Genomic DNA, 17,377 nt, shown 5'->3' on the forward strand with positions numbered 1-17,377 from the left:
CAATTACACACCAACACATTAGTGTAAGTATATGGTCACACCAACAATTTTATTCCACTGTAAGGCACATAGGCTGTCTATACATCTGGACTTTTAGAAACAAGAATGTGTGACTCATACTGAGTCAAAGTACACATTACAAGGTACAGCCCCCAAACCACGTAAGGAAGGTATTTGTCAGACATTGTCTTGTAGAATAGGCAAACATTACAGTGGATATTGTCATCAACTTGAGCCTTATCACATACCACACCAAAGTAATCCAACATCACATAATCCAACATACAGACAGATGGCAGTACAACAGTACCTGATGAGAGAGCCATCATAATCCAGTTACCATACATCTGGTGTTATGACACACATATATTAGTGTTGTGGCACAGGCATTATGGCCTGCAATTATGAAACACATCTACAGCTACATACCGGTCATACAAAAAGTGTATAGCCAATGTGAAGGTAAAATGACTTGATCTCAATTTATGACTGCATATTTCATGCCTGTATGATGACACACATAATGCAATAGGCCCCCCACAGCTCACAAAAAAGTCCAATGGGCACCTCTGACCTTCCATCCAAACACTGTGCAAGCTGTCTTGGCACAGGTCTCATACACCAAACCTCTGTGACCTACATTACCTGGAACAATACCTCTCTACTTTGTATGTCAGAACATCATCAGATACCTGCCAATGTCACAACTCTGAAATGCCCACATAAGGATGTCATGGTGAAGATACCTGTACAAAGACAAAACAAGGAGTATAGGCTTGATAACATATCTATTACACAAATCACATAGCAAGCATCTGGAAAAGAAATTACATTGCAAGGAATCTGACACAAACAAAGCAATTTCATCAAGGTGGGGATGTGTCAAAAGCTATTTAGCTATTTCTAAAACAAACTCCACACATTCTCACAGCAGTTCACTGTACAGTCACAGTCATTACATCACGTGGCATAATTACACTCATGAAAAGTAGCTGCTGATGAGATCTTCCCGCAAGTCAGCTCCTTCCTCTTCCACTGTCATCCTCACTGGGCATTTCAGGAGTCTCACTTGGTGGCACTGCAGGCTTCCCCTCCTCTGGATTGTTCCTCCGCTGGGCAATGTTGTGGAGCATGCAGCATGCCACAGTGATCTGACAGACTTTCTTGAGTGAGTAGAGAAGGGCTCCACCAGTCCTGTACAGACACCTAAATCTGGCCTTCAGGAGCCCAAAAGCCCATACCACTACCCGCCGTGTTCTTGCATGGGCTTCATTGAAGTGGACTTCTCCTGGCATAGTTGGATTCCTTAGCGGCGTCAACAACCAAGGACAGTCTCCTGTTAAGGAATGGAGCATGTGTGCAACAATGAGTCACTCACTTCATGACTATAGCACCTGACATTGCACACACATCAGGACAGATATGACTTACCAACCAACCAGGCCCTCTCTGGGTACAGTTGTGACATCAGCTGGGGTATGGTGCTGTTTCGCATTATGAATGAATCATGGTCTGAACCAGGATAACAGGCACAGACATGTGAAATGTAAAGATCTGCCAACCAGACTACTTCCACATTGATGGAATGGAAGTTCTTTCTGTAACGATAAACTTGTTCATTGGCCTGCAGTGGACCAAGCCAACATGTGTGCCATCAATGGTCTCCACCACATGTGGGAGGTGGGCAAAAACATAAAAGTCAGCCTCATATTGGCAAAATACTCACGTCGGGGAAACTGGATATAGCTCTCAAGGTGTTTAAACATTTCTGAGAGGACAGCGTTCAACACCAGACTGAACATAGGTTGGGTCATATCAGCAGATTGGGCCACTCTATGTTGGAAGGACCCTGTGGCTAGAAAGTGCAATAGTGACATGACTTGCACAATAGGTTGTATGCTGGATGGAAACCTAATAGCTGGCATCAGATCTGGCTCGAAATGATGACATAAGTCCACTATTGTTTACCTATCCAGGCGGTAGTACATAATAATGTGGCATTGCTCCATGGTCTGAAGCTCTGGCAGTGGACGATAGACAGGAGGTTGTAGCATCCTCCCTCTCCCTGGGTATCTATGTGTGATGAGACATGATTTGTAACATTAGTTAGTGTGTCCACAGCAACATACATGATGCATGCCAATTATAACATGTGAAAAAGCTTTTCTGACTGTATAGACTTGGCACCCAGTACTAATCCCAGCTGACAACTACACAAGGGTCACAGGTGACCCCCATGCTTTTCAACACGTGTCCACAATAAGGATATGCAGCAAAGATGTGCAACACAATTGCCCCTTTAAATGTGACTGTATTTTCCGACTGCCAGAATGACCATCGATGGTGTTGGACGGTGCACCGCTATTAAATGCCACCTGTGCCCTGCAACATACTACAATGGTGGTTGAGTAGGAGGACCTACATGACAAGACAGTATAAGGATGTTTGTGAGGTAACAAAACATGTTTTGTAGGTGTGACGCAGTTTATAAAGCCCAATACAGCATTTCAGGCAACCAAAATGGCAGATGCCTGACCTGCTCCACTGGACATTAGGAACCGCCCACAACTGCCGGCGGAAGTCGTCATAGCAGTAGGAGGTTGCAACTGCTGCAAACACAGCCATAGGCTAACGTTGTTGCCAGTGGCGATCGCAGCCCAATGGCTGTGTCCCCCGGTGGTGACAACCGCGTACATGGTGGATGTGACTGCCATGTTCTGCAGGTTCACTCACTTGACTCCTGACACTGCTGCCACCAACACCTCCACAACCTCAGCTGCTGTGTGCGGCCCCTGGGAGCAATAATGCCACATTCAGCAGGTGATGGGGCCCCTGCCTTCTTTCCAGAGGAGATGGAGAGGCTTGTTAATGAGGTCCTACCCCTGTATGAACAGCTCTACGGCTCACCAGAGAAGCAGGTAATTACCTCATGTGCACAATTTGCTCCGTACTTTACTATACTTTTACTCCTCACAGGCAAAAATGTGGCCCTGTGTGCCAGTTACACTCCTTGTGTGCCTGCTGTTGCAGTCTGTGAGGCATCAATGGGATGTGCAATGTGCAGATACTGGTGGCCAGTACCATATGTTAAGTTCAGTCACATTGTCTTTTGTGAGGTTTTTGGGGTTCTAGATCGTCCTTGTGATGGATGAACATAACCAGGTAACAAGACATTTCTGCAATCTAATGACATCTCTTTCTCCACGATTATGTTAAAGGTTGGACAACATGTATGTGCATTACAGCATGAGCGGTGTATGCATCTTGTATGAGTCTTTTGAGAATCATGTGAGCAATGTGTAAAGTGCCACAGATCTTTCATCCCACATGTGGCCATGCAAAACTGTTGTGTGGAAGGCAAATCATGACTCACTCTGCCCTTCAGGTTGACACACAACCCACAGGTCAAATTGTTAAGGGCACATGATGTACTATAATGCATGGAAGTGATGGGAATGAAGTGTCATGTAGGATCTCAGTCTGCAGAGACCAGGCCCTCTCAAATGTATCTCTCAGTATGGGACCTAGTCCAGGCTGTAGGAGAGCCACAATGGCTATGCAATTGTGGTACTGTGCCCACTCCCTGTACACCAGCAGATCCTGGCATGTGGACAATAGGATACTCCAGTGGCAAAACCTGCCCTTCATGCCTCAGTCCTTTGACTAAATTAGGAATTAGGAATAGGTACAGAGGTAAATCATTAAACTAGTCAATTTGTGCATCATTGTCAATGTGTGTCTTTGACTCATGACAGGTGCCTTACTCCCACAGCTCTTTTGTCACCTTCACACAGATCATACTTGCCCTGTACAGGCTTATTGTACACATGACAGCCCCACAGTGTAGATGGTGTGTTGATTCCTGGGAGGCCTTGACATGTGAGTCAATAGCTTAGTCACATAGCAAAACTAAGCAATGCATGCCTTTGAATGTTGGATGTCATCTCTGTTGGATAGACACATATGTCCAAAGGACTGTTTTGTGGTACAGGTCATCCCACAGATCCCACCCCCTGAAGTGGCATGAGCCTGCAATTGGTAGGCCACATGTCCATACCATGCCAGCCCCTTTATTCTCTCTCAAATGTAATGGTGATGTTTGTATTATGGCAGTTGCCTGTAGTGACTGTATGCTGTGAGTCAATCTCACCGAGTGTGAATGTGTTGGTTCATTCTGGCCTAAGGAGTTTACCTTTCAGAAGCCACATAGGTGTATAGTGTTTAATTGTGGCTCACATCACAGTACGTGTTGCTGGAGCATGGGCTACTTGATGTCAGTAAGCTTGCTTAGTCACTGTAGTCCCTGAGCAGGTAAATGGATTTGTCTGCAGAAGGAAGTACGTATGTCTGTAGTTATGTCCCTGTACTTATTGGCTTGTGTGTTTCACACTTGTGGAGTGTTAACAAATTGGAAAGTTTTAGCTTGTTGTTTCTCACATGTATGTGACTCAACCATTTGTGCCAAAACATGTGATTGTAATCTCTTGTTTTGTCTTTTGCATCCATGCAGGTAAACGCCCATCAGAAGAAGGAGCTATGGAGAGCCATTGCCCGGACCCTGGGGGTCCACAGCCGGCGGACCGCCCACTGTCGGAAGAGGTGGGAGGACCTGATATGCTGGGCCCAGAGGATCGCTGAGGTCCAGCTGGGGCTGTCCTCTCACTGTGGACGGGGCCCACTTCGGACCATGAGCCCCCTAATGGCCCACATTCTGGCGGTGGCCTACCTAGACCTTGATGGGTGTTTGAGGACAGCAAAGCAGCCTCAATCAGGTGAGTACAGGGCATATTCCTGCCTGTCACATTGCCAAGTGAATGTGTTAAGTTCTGACATCTTTCCCTGGCGGTTAGGGATAAGCCACGTGGAGCACAGTAGATGAGTGATTGTTTGTGCAGACATTTCATGTGGTGCATACTAATGTGCCTTGCCTATTGACTCAGGAACCTAGGACACAACTGTGTACAAACCACAAACAATTTGCTCTATATTTGGACAATATATGACTGTGTACATTGATCAATCAAGTACTGTTTGTTGTTGTAGTGGGTGTGAATTCTATGCAACAGACCATTACTCCTCAGTGTTGCAGGCCACAAGAAAGGTATTGATGGATCACTGTCCTCAACCATGTGTCTGGTGAAATGAGTATATTGTAATCTGCCACACAGAGGTTACTTGTCTTCAGCCTATGACCGGTCCTGGTGCCTCCCTTATGTCTGTAATGTGAAGATGGCCATCATACATGTGAAAGTGCATAGATGTTTTCAGTTGCAGCTATATATTGAAACATTCCCTTGGTAAGTAGGGAATTTCCATGGACATGATGTATGTGCCATCAATGTAGCAAACACTCCGTGTGCCTACATTTCAGCATGTGTCCCTTTTTCCTTTGAAAATCATTGGTAAACTGCTGTTTCATGCATGGTCTACCTGTGTTGATAGGATTACTTTTGTATTCCCTTACATATTTGTGCATGCCAACCTATGTGTAGAATAGGACACTTACAATGGATCTACAGTTCATGTGGTGCCCCAGACAGGAGTGTGTCACCACTGATTATTGACTGACACATACCCACACCCATCATAGCATGTCATTTGGCATGTACAACTGTAGTAGCAAAGAGGGGCATGGTGGGTATGCCAGGAGGTTTTACCCACAATGTGCATTCCTGTGCCATCATGTAGCAAGGTGCTTTGAACATTTGAAATGGGGAAGGTTTGTAACTTGACTGTTGGCATGCATCATAGAGTGACTTTCAGTTATGTTGGAATCACATGTGTGCAAACATTCATCCAGAGACAACTGGGTTTGAAAGACCAAAACAGAAAAAATGATGTAGTGTCCCATTGGTCAACATGAAGACGGCCTTCTACAACTACTTTCAAATCTCTGGGTCTCTCCCGCATCCAAATGACTAATGGTGTCTACTGATGCACAGTGTGTAATTGTAAGAGGTGCAGACATTAATAGTGATTTCCCTGAGACTTGATGATTCATTGTGTTGTGGGTTTTAGAAACATATCTCCCTGACATTTTGCACATTTTGTCTAAAGTGAAAATTTCCATGTCAAATATGTGGTATATCTGAGCAACATTAGTATTACCTCCATGACTCCATTGGGACATATTTCACTTGGTAAAGTGTGCATTGTTGATATGTTTCCAGTGTGACATGAGTATTTTGATGTCACCTTCTCCAGGCTATTGTACTGTTGTCAGCAACATAGAGGGTTCTGGGGGCATCATTTATTATTGCTGTGTTATGGTGTGTGTGACAAATAGATGTCTGCATGACCTTGTGTGGGATCTGTGGGAATGCAGTTGGCATCGGCCTACTATTGTATGACAACAGGTAACAGATATGTTCCATGAGGCAAAGCATTGAAGGTGATGTCATCTCCTACTTGTTCAATGGTTACTGTGATTGCACAACTTCAGCCATGCAATTGTAGTAGTCTGAACTCCTTATGTTCCTGTGGCAACTGTTGACAGTTCATATGGCATACATGCATATGGTATGGTACATGAGGGGCCACTAAGGTGGAGTTTGTTGCTTGTGCTTATTTGACATCATGGTAATATTTGCTAATCACAGCTGTTGTTTAAGTGTGACCATGGACATGTGATGACCTTATTTCTCTTTGTATTTGCAGCATCAGCCCAGGGAAGCAAAGGAGACAGAGCACAGCGGAATAAGGAAGCACTGGCCACGGGACCTCAGGTCGAAACACCACCAACGCAGAAGGACTCAGTGGTCCGGAGGGTGAGGGGAGTGCCACAGCAGAGACCAGATCTACATCCTGGTCATCATTGGATTCTTCCTCCATTGGCCCCATCGGGATGTACTCCTGTACCATATTTTTCCACCACCACAGTTCTATCGCCACCTTCCCTGTTTCTCCTCACCCAGTTGCCCGTGCTTGCTCGCCCAAGAGGGTGGGCGTCTCCTTTGCCGTAGGCACATCTATTCCAGCCCCTGTTGCCCTTGCTGTCCTAAGTGAGAAGGCCATTGACCTCCTGAGGAGTATCTCTGTGGGTCAGACTGCCATTGTGATGGCCATCCAGAGGTTGTCCACTCAACTGCTGCAGACAAATGCATTCCTGGAAGCCATTCATATTGCCATGTCTGGCCTACAGAGATCTTTTCAGGCTCTAGCCTCAACCTCCTCATTGACGGCAGCCAGTCACCCCTCACCTTCCGTTTCCCCTCCACCTCCCTCTTCCCAATCAAAATCCCCCATTTCCCTACCCATCTCAAGCACAAAGATCTGCATGCATCCACCTCAAAACACAAAAGCAGCACACATAAACACAAAGACCACAAGACACACCGTCATGCAAGCACTCGACAAACCGACACACACATGAGTCACCAATTCCCCAGATACCCTGACCACCCTCCCACACACCACATCAAGCATACCCACAGGCACCACCACAACAGTCAGTGACACACCCACCATACCCGCAGACACCACCCCAACAGACACACAGACACCCACCATATCCAACATACCTGCAGACACCAACCCAACAGACACACACACATTCACCACTCCATCACCCAGCACCTCCACCTCCCAGGCTCCCAAGACACGCAAATGCCGATACTCACACATGCAACAGACACCACCCAAACATAAGCATACCTCACACACGCACACACTCAAGACATCCACACTGACACAGCAGACAACTACTCTCTCAACCTCCAAATCCCCACCACATTCTGATGACCACCCCCTTGTTCCCAAGGAAAGTATTTAGTTTCACTTTGTCTTTTCCCCTGTTCCCTCCACCTCCTGTCCCAAACCCAAGAGGACCCGACCCACTTCCCAATCCATCCTTTCCACCTCCAAGTCTTCCCCAGTCAGACCTGCACCCCCTGCAAGCACCTATACCCAACCAGGAAGAAGCCCACCCCTCCAAGGAAGCAGTCCACCCCTCCCAAACCCACTCATCCCACATCCACCCCCCCCCACCCTGATCCCGAGGTGCCTTCCTGCCCACTTGATGCCCCTTCCTGTTGAAGTTCCCTGGCAGTAAAGGAGTCAAGTGTGAGCACAGTGGTATGCATGGACAATGGAATATGGACTGGCCAATGGCCTTTGCTCATTTTCATTAAATAAACTCAAACTGTTGTTTTTTGAGTACACATTTGCCCTGCAATTTCTTTTCTACCTTTATGTTGTTCCTGGTTAACTTGTATTGTCTGCCTAAACATGTGTGTGTTTCAGCCTGCTTGCTGATCCATTTGCTGCTGTTTGCAGTATTTGACTTTGTGGGCAGTGCTGGTGTCCCCCAAGACAAAGGTATATGTTGACTATACCGATATGTGTTTGATAATGCAATTGTGGTGTCACTGCATTGTTTTGTGTTTGGTATGGTAAGTATTTCATCTAGTGTTGTCCAATGTGAGCTTGTATGGTGCTAGACTTGTTCCCCTGATATGGATTTTAGATTAATCTAATATGTGGCAGTTTGAGTGAGGTTTGTGTAAACAATGAGGGGCATATTTATACTCCGTTTGCGCGGAATTTGTGTGGTTTTTTTCGACGCAAATTCGACGCAAAACTAACTCCATATTTATACTTTGGCGTTAGACACGTCTAGCGCCAATGTTCATGGAGTTAGCGTCATTTTTTTCCGTGATCACCTTCCTTGCGTTAATGATATGCAAGGTAGGCGTTCCCGTCTTAAAAAATGACTCCGATGCATATGCGTCGTATTTATACTCCCGGGCAAAAATGACGCCCGGGAGTGGGCGGGACTAAAAAACCCACATGTAGGAAGTTGGCTCTGTATGTGCTATTTCAAAGTAAGGAATAGCATGCACAGAGTCCAAGGGTTCCCCTTAGAGGTAAAATAGTGGTAAAAATAGATAATACTAATGCTCTATTTTGTGGTAGTGTGGTCGAGCAGTAGGCTTATCCAAGGAGTAGTGTTAAGCATTTGTTGTACATACACATAGACAATAAATGAGGTACACACACTCAGAGACAAATCCAGCCAATAGGTTTTTGTATAGAAAAATATCTTTTCTTAGTTTATTTTAAGAACCACAGGTTCAAATTCTACATGTAATACCTCATTCGAAAGGTATTGCAGGTAAGTACTTTAGGAACTTTAAATCATAAAAATTGCATGTATACTTTTCAAGTTATTGACAAATAGCTGTTTTAAAAGTGGACACAGTGCAATTTTCACAGTTCCTAGGGGAGGTAAGTTTTTGTTAGTTTTACCAGGTAAGTAAGACACTTACAGGGTTCAGTTCTTGGTCCAAGGTAGCCCACCGTTGGGGGTTCAGAGCAACCCCAAAGTTACCACACCAGCAGCTCAGGGCCGGTCAGGTGCAGAGTTCAAAGTGGTGCCCAAAACACATAGGCTAGAATGGAGAGAAGGGGGTGCCCCGGTTCCGGTCTGCTTGCAGGTAAGTACCCACGTCTTCGGAGGGCAGACCAGGGGGGTTTTGTAGGGCACCGGGGGGGGACACAAGCCCACACAGAAATTTCACCCTCAGCAGCGCGGGGGCGGCCGGGTGCAGTGTAGAAACAGGCGTCGGGTTCGCAATGTTAGTCTATGAGAGATCTCGGGATCTCTTCAGCGCTGCAGGCAGGCAAGGGGGGGGATTCCTCGGGGAAACCTCCACTTGGGCAAGGGAGAGGGACTCCTGGGGGTCACTTCTCCAGTGAAAGTCCGGTCCTTCAGGTCCTGGGGGCTGCGGGTGCAGGGTCTCTCCCAGGCGTCGGGACTTTGGATTCAAAGAGTCGCGGTCAGGGGAAGCCTCGGGATTCCCTCTGCAGGCGGCGCTGTGGGGGCTCAGGGGGGACAGGTTTTGGTACTCACAGTATCAGAGTAGTCCTGGGGTCCCTCCTGAGGTGTTGGATCTCCACCAGCCGAGTCGGGGTCGCCGGGTGCAGTGTTGCAAGTCTCACGCTTCTTGCGGGGAGCTTGCAGGGTTCTTTCAAAGCTGCTGGAAACAAAGTTGCAGCCTTTCTTGGAGCAGGTCCGCTGTCCTCGGGAGTTTCTTGTCTTTTCGAAGCAGGGGCAGTCCTCAGAGGATGTCGAGGTCGCTGGTCCCTTTGGAAGGCGTCGCTGGAGCAGGATCTTTGGAAGGCAGGAGACAGGCCGGTGAGTTTCTGGAGCCAAGGCAGTTGTCGTCTTCTGGTCTTCCTCTGCAGGGGTTTTCAGCTAGGCAGTCCTTCTTCTTGTAGTTGCAGGAATCTAATTTTCTAGGGTTCAGGGTAGCCCTTAAATACTAAATTTAAGGGCGTGTTTAGGTCTGGGGGGTTAGTAGCCAATGGCTACTAGCCCTGAGGGTGGGTACACCCTCTTTGTGCCTCCTCCCAAGGGGAGGGGGTCACAATCCTAACCCTATTGGGGGAATCCTCCATCTGCAAGATGGAGGATTTCTAAAAGTTAGAGTCACCTCAGCTCAGGACACCTTAGGGGCTGTCCTGACTGGCCAGTGACTCCTCCTTGTTATTCTCATTATTTTCTCCGGCCTTGCCGCCAAAAGTGGGGGCCGGGCCGGAGGGGGCGGGCAACTCCACTAGCTGGAGTGTCCTGCTGGGTTGGCACAAAGGAGGTGAGCCTTTGAGGCACACCGCCAGGTGTGACAATTCCTGCCTGGGGGAGGTGTTAGCATCTCCACCCAGTGCAGGCTTTGTTACTGGCCTCAGAGTGACAAAGGCACTCTCCCCATGGGGCCAGCAACATGTCTCGGTTTGTGGCAGGCTGCTAAAACTAGTCAGCCTACACAGATAGTCGGTTAAGTTTCAGGGGGCACCTCTAAGGTGCCCTCTGGGGTGTATTTTACAATAAAATGTACACTGGCATCAGTGGGCATTTATTGTGCTGAGAAGTTTGATACCAAACTTCCCAGTTTTCAGTGTAGCCATTATGGAGCTGTGGAGTTCGTGTTTGACAGACTCCCAGACCATATACTCTTATGGCTACCCTGCACTTACAATGTCTAAGGTTTTGTTTAGACACTGTAGGGGTACCATGCTCATGCACTGGTACCCTCACCTATGGTATAGTGCACCCTGCCTTAGGGCTGTAAGGCCTGCTAGAGGGGTGTCTTACCTATACTGCATAGGCAGTGAGAGGCTGGCATGGCACCCTGAGGGGAGTGCCATGTCGACTTACTCGTTTTGTCCTCACTAGCACACACAAGCTGGCAAGCAGTGTGTCTGTGCTGAGTGAGAGGTCTCCAGGGTGGCATAAGACATGCTGCAGCCCTTAGAGACCTTCTTTGGCATCAGGGCCCTTGGTACTAGAAGTACCATTTACAAGGGACTTATCTGGATGCCAGGGTCTGCCAATTGTGGATACAAAAGTACAGGTTAGGGAAAGAACACTGGTGCTGGGGCCTGGTTAGCAGGCCTCAGCACACTTTCAATTGTAAACATAGCATCAGCAAAGGCAAAAAGTCAGGGGGCAACCATGCCAAGGAGGCATTTCCTTACACAACCCCCCCCCAAACGAAAGAGGATGAGACTAACCTTTCCCAAGAGAGTCTTCATTTTCTAAGTGGAAGAACCTGGAAAGGCCATCTGCATTGGCATGGGCAGTCCCAGGTCTGTGTTCCACTATAAAGTCCATTCCCTGTAGGGAGATGGACCACCTCAACAGTTTAGGATTTTCACCTTTCATTTGCATCAGCCATTTGAGAGGTCTGTGGTCAGTTTGAACTAGGAAGTGAGTCCCAAAGAGGTATGGTCTCAGCTTCTTCAGGGACCAAACCACAGCAAAGGCCTCCCTCTCAATGGCACTCCAACGCTGCTCCCTGGGGAGTAACCTCCTGCTAATGAAAGCAACAGGCTGGTCAAGGCCATCATCATTTGTTTGGGACAAAACTGCCCCTATCCCATGTTCAGAGGCATCAGTCTGCACAATGAACTGCTTAGAATAATCTGGAGCTTTTAGAACTGGTGCTGAGCACATTGCTTGTTTCAGGGTGTCAAAGGCCTGTTGGCATTCCACAGTCCAGTTCACTTTCTTGGGCATTTTCTTGGAGGTGAGTTCAGTGAGGGCTGTCACAATGGATCCATATCCCTTCACAAACCTCCTGTAATACCCAGTCAAGCCAAGGAATGCCCTGACTTGAGTCTGGGTTTTTGGAGCTACCCAGTCCAGAATAGTCTGGATCTTGGGTTGGAGTGGCTGAACTTGGCCTCCACCTACAAGGTGGCCCAAGTAAACCACAGTTCCCTGCCCTATCTGGCATTTGGATGCCTTGATAGAGAGGCCTGCAGATTGCAGAGCCTTCAAAACCTTCTTCAGGTGGACCAGGTGATCCTGCCAGGTGGAGCTAAAGACAGCAATATCATCAAGATAAGCTGTGCTAAAGGACTCCAAGCCAGCAAGGACTTGATTCACCAACCTTTGGAAGGTGGCAGGGGCATTCTTTAAACCAAAGGGCATAACAGTAAACTGATAATGCCCATCAGGGGTGGAGAATGCTGTTTTCTCTTTTGCTCCAGGTGCCATTTTTATTTGCCAGTACCCTGCTGTCAAGTCAAAGGTACTTAAGAATTTGGCAGCACCTAATTTATCTATGAGCTCATCAGCTCTTGGAATTGGATGGGCATCTGTCTTGGTGACAGAATTGAGCCCTCTGTAGTCCACACAAAACCTCATCTCTTTCTTTCCATCTTTGGTGTGAGGTTTGGGGACTAAGACCACTGGGCTAGCCCAGGGGCTGTCAGAGCGCTCAATTACTCCCAATTCCAGCATCTTGTGGACTTCCACCTTGATGCTTTCTTTAACATGGTCAGATTGTCTAAAGATTTTGTTCTTGACAGGCATGCTGTCTCCTGTGTCCACATCATGGGTACACAGGTGTGTCTGACCAGGGGTTAAGGAGAAGAGTTCAGGAAACTGTTGTAGGACTCTCCTACAATCAGCTTGCTGTTGGCCAGAGAGGGTGTCTGAGTAGATCACTCCATCTACTGTGCCATCTTTTGGGTCTGATGACAGAAGATCAGGGAGAGGTTCACTCTCTGCCTCCTGATCCTCATCTGTTACCATCAACAGATTCACATCAGCCCTGTCATGGAAGAGCTTAAGGCGGTTCACATGGATCACCCTCTTGGGGCTCCTGCTTGTGCCCAGGTCCACCAGGTAGGTGACCTGACTCTTCCTTTCTAGTACTGGGTAAGGGCCACTCCATTTGTCCTGGAGTGCCCTGGGAGCCACAGGCTCCAGAACCCAGACTTTCTGCCCTGGTTGGAACTCAACCAGTGCAGCCTTTTGGTCATACCAAAACTTCTGGAGCTGTTGGCTGGCCTCAAGGTTTTTGGTTGCCTTTTCCATGTACTCTGCCATTCTAGAGCGAAGGCCAAGTACATAGTCCACTATGTCCTGTTTAGGCTCATGGAGAGGTCTCTCCCAGCCTTCTTTAACAAGGGCAAGTGGTCCTCTTACAGGATGACCAAACAGAAGTTCAAAGGGTGAGAATCCTACTCCCTTCTGTGGCACCTCTCTGTAAGCGAAAAGCAGACATGGCAAGAGGACATCCCATCTCCTTTTGAGTTTTTCTGGGAGCCCCATGATCATGCCTTTTAATGTCTTGTTGAATCTCTCAACCAAGCCATTAGTTTGGGGATGGTATGGTGTAGTGAATTTATAAGTCACTCCACACTCATTCCACATGTGCTTTAGGTATGCTGACATGAAGTTGGTACCTCTGTCAGACACCACCTCCTTAGGGAAACCCACTCTGGTAAAGATACCAATGAGGGCCTTGGCTACTGCAGGGGCAGTAGTCGACCTAAGGGGAATAGCTTCAGGATACCTGGTAGCATGATCCACTACTACCAGGATATACATATTTCCTGAGGCTGTGGGAGGTTCTAGTGGACCAACTATGTCCACACCCACTCTTTCAAAGGGAACCCCCACCACTGGAAGTGGAATGAGGGGGGCCTTTGGATGCCCACCTGTCTTACCACTGGCTTGACAGGTGGGGCAGGAGAGGCAAAACTCCTTAACCATGTTGGACATATTGGGCCAGTAGAAGTGGTTGACTAACCTCTCCCACGTCTTGGTTTGTCCCAAATGTCCAGCAAGGGGAATGTCATGGGCCAATGTTAGGATGAACTTCCTGAACAGCTGAGGCACTACCACTCTCCTAGTGGCACCAGGTTTGGGGTCTCTGGCCTCAGTGTACAGGAGTCCATCTTCCCAATAGACCCTATGCGTTCCATTTTTCTTGCCTTTGGACTCTTCAGCAGCTTGCTGCCTAAGGCCTTCAAGAGAGGGACAGGTTTCTTGTCCCTTACACAGCTCCTCCCTTGAGGGTCCCCCTGGGCCTAAGAGCTCAACCTGATAAGGTTCAAGCTCCAAAGGCTCAGTTCCCTCAGAGGGCAGAACTTCTTCCTGAGAAGAGAGGTTCCCTTTCTTTTGCTGTGTTGTAGTTGGTTTCCCAACTGACTTTCCTGTTCTCTTGGTAGGCTGGGCCATTCTTCCAGACTCCAGCTCTACTTGTTCACCCTGTGCCTTGCATTGTGCTCTTGTTTTCACACACACCAGTTCAGGGATACCCAGCATTGCTGCATGGGTTTTTAGCTCTACCTCAGCCCATGCTGAGGACTCCAGGTCATTTCCAAGCAGACAGTCCACTGGGATATTTGAGGAGACCACCACCTGTTTCAGGCCATTGACCCCTCCCCATTCTAAAGTAACCATTGCCATGGGATGTACTTTTCTCTGATTGTCAGCGTTGGTGACTGTGTAAGTTTTTCCAGTCAGGTATTGGCCAGGGGAAACCAGTTTCTCTGTCACCATGGTGACACTGGCACCTGTATCCCTCAGGCCCTCTATTCTAGTCCCATTAATTAAGAGTTGCTGTCTGTATTTTTGCATGTTAGGCGGCCAGACAGCTAGTGTGGCTAAATCCACCCCACCCTCAGAAACTAGAGTAGCTTCAGTGTGGACCCTGATTTGCTCTGGGCACACTGTTGATCCCACTTGGAGACTAGCCATACCAGTGTTACCTGGATGGGAGTTTGGAGTGGAACCTTTCTTGGGACAGGCCTTGTCTCCAGTTTGGTGTCCATGCTGTTTACAGCTATGACACCAGGCCTTTTTGGGATCAAAGTTTTTACCCTTGTACCCATTGTTTTGTGAAGAGGTTCTGGGCCCACCCTCCTGTGCAGGTTTTTGGGGGCCTGTAGAAGACTCTTTACTATTTTTAGTTTTGGTTGTCTCATCACCCTTCCCCTGGGGAGTCTTTGTGACCCCTTTCTTTTGGTCACCCCCTGTTGAAGTCTTGGACACCCTTGTCTTGACCCAATGGTCCGCCTTCTTTCCCAATTCTTGGGGAGAAATTGGTCCTAGGTCTACCAGATGCTGATGCAGTTTATCATTGAAACAATTACTCAATAGGTGTTCTTTCACAAATAAATTGTACAGCCCATCATAATTACTTACACCACTGCCTTGAATCCAACCATCTAGTGTTTTCACTGAGTAGTCAACAAAGTCAACCCAGGTCTGGCTCGAGGATTTTTGAGCCCCCCTGAACCTAATCCTGTACTCCTCAGTGGAGAATCCAAAGCCCTCAATCAGGGTACCCTTCATGAGGTCATAAGATTCTGCATCTTTTCCAGAGAGTGTGAGGAGTCTATCCCTACACTTTCAGTGAACATTTCCCAAAGGAGAGCACCCCAGTGAGATCTGTTCACTTTTCTGGTTACACAAGCCCTCTCAAAAGCTGTGAACCACTTGGTGATGTCATCACCATCTTCATATTTTGTCACAATCCCTTTGGGGATTTTTAACATGTCAGGAGAATCTCTGACCCTATTTATATTGCTGCCACCATTGATGGGTCCTAGGCCCATCTCTTGTCTTTCCCTTTCTATGGCTAGGAGCTGTCTCTCTAAAGCCAATCTTTTGGCCATCCTGGCTAACAGGAGGTCATCTTCACTGAGAGCATCCTCAGTGATTTCAGAAATGTGGGACCCTCCTGTGAGGGACTCACTATTTCTGACTAACACAGTTGGAGACAGGACTTGAGGGGTCCTGTTCTCCCTATTTAGGACTGGAGGAGGGACATTGGCCTCCAAGTCACTAATTTCTTCCTCTGTGATGTCATCATCAGAGGGGTTGGCTTTTTCAAACTCTGCCAACAGCTCCTGGAGCTGAATTTTGGTAGGTCTGGAGCCAATGGTTATTTTCTTTATATTACAGAGAGACCTTAGCTCCCTCATCTTAAGATGGAGGTAAGGTGTGGTGTCGAGTTCCACCACCTGCATCTCTGTATCAGACATTATTCTGCTAAGAGTTGGAATACTTTTTAAAGAATCTAAAACTGTTTCTAGAATCTAATTTCAAACTTTTAACAAACTTTTAAACTCTAAAAGACAATGCTAAACAGGGACTCAACACACAAGGCCCTAGCAGGACTTTTAAGAATTTAGAAAAATTTCAAATTGCAAAAATGAATTTCTAATGACAATTTTGGAATTTGTCGTGTGATCAGGTATTGGCTGAGTAGTCCAGCAAATGCAAAGTCTTGTACCCCACCGCTGATCCACCAATGTAGGAAGTTGGCTCTGTATGTGCTATTTCAAAGTAAGGAATAGCATGCACAGAGTCCAAGGGTTCCCCTTAGAGGTAAAATAGTGGTAAAAATAGATAATACTAATGCTCTATTTTGTGGTAGTGTGGTCGAGCAGTAGGCTTATCCAAGGAGTAGTGTTAAGCATTTGTTGTACATACACATAGACAATAAATGAGGTACACACACTCAGAGACAAATCCAGCCAATAGGTTTTTGTATAGAAAAATATATTTTCTTAGTTTATTTTAAGAACCACAGGTTCAAATTCTACATGTAATACCTCATTCGAAAGGTATTGCAGGTAAGTACTTTAGGAACTTTAAATCATAAAAATTGCATGTATACTTTTCAAGTTATTGACAAATAGCTGTTTTAAAAGTGGACACAGTGCAATTTTCACAGTTCCTAGGGGAGGTAAGTTTTTGTTAGTTTTACCAGGTAAGTAAGACACTTACAGGGTTCAGTTCTTGGTCCAAGGTAGCCCACCGTTGGGGGTTCAGAGCAACCCCAAAGTTACCACACCAGCAGCTCAGGGCCGGTCAGGTGCAGAGTTCAAAGTGGTGCCCAAAACACATAGGCTAGAATGGAGAGAAGGGGGTGCCCCGGTTCCGGTCTGCTTGCAGGTAAGTACCCACGTCTTCGGAGGGCAGACCAGGGGGGTTTTGTAGGGCACCGGGGGGGGACACAAGCCCACACAGAAATTTCACCCTCAGCAGCGCGGGGGCGGCCGGGTGCAGTGTAGAAACAGGCGTCGGGTTCGCAATGTTAGTCTATGAGAGATCTCGGGATCTCTTCAGCGC

This window comes from Pleurodeles waltl, chromosome 8, assembly GCF_031143425.1.
Source record: "Pleurodeles waltl isolate 20211129_DDA chromosome 8, aPleWal1.hap1.20221129, whole genome shotgun sequence".
NCBI lineage: Eukaryota > Metazoa > Chordata > Amphibia > Caudata > Salamandridae > Pleurodeles > Pleurodeles waltl.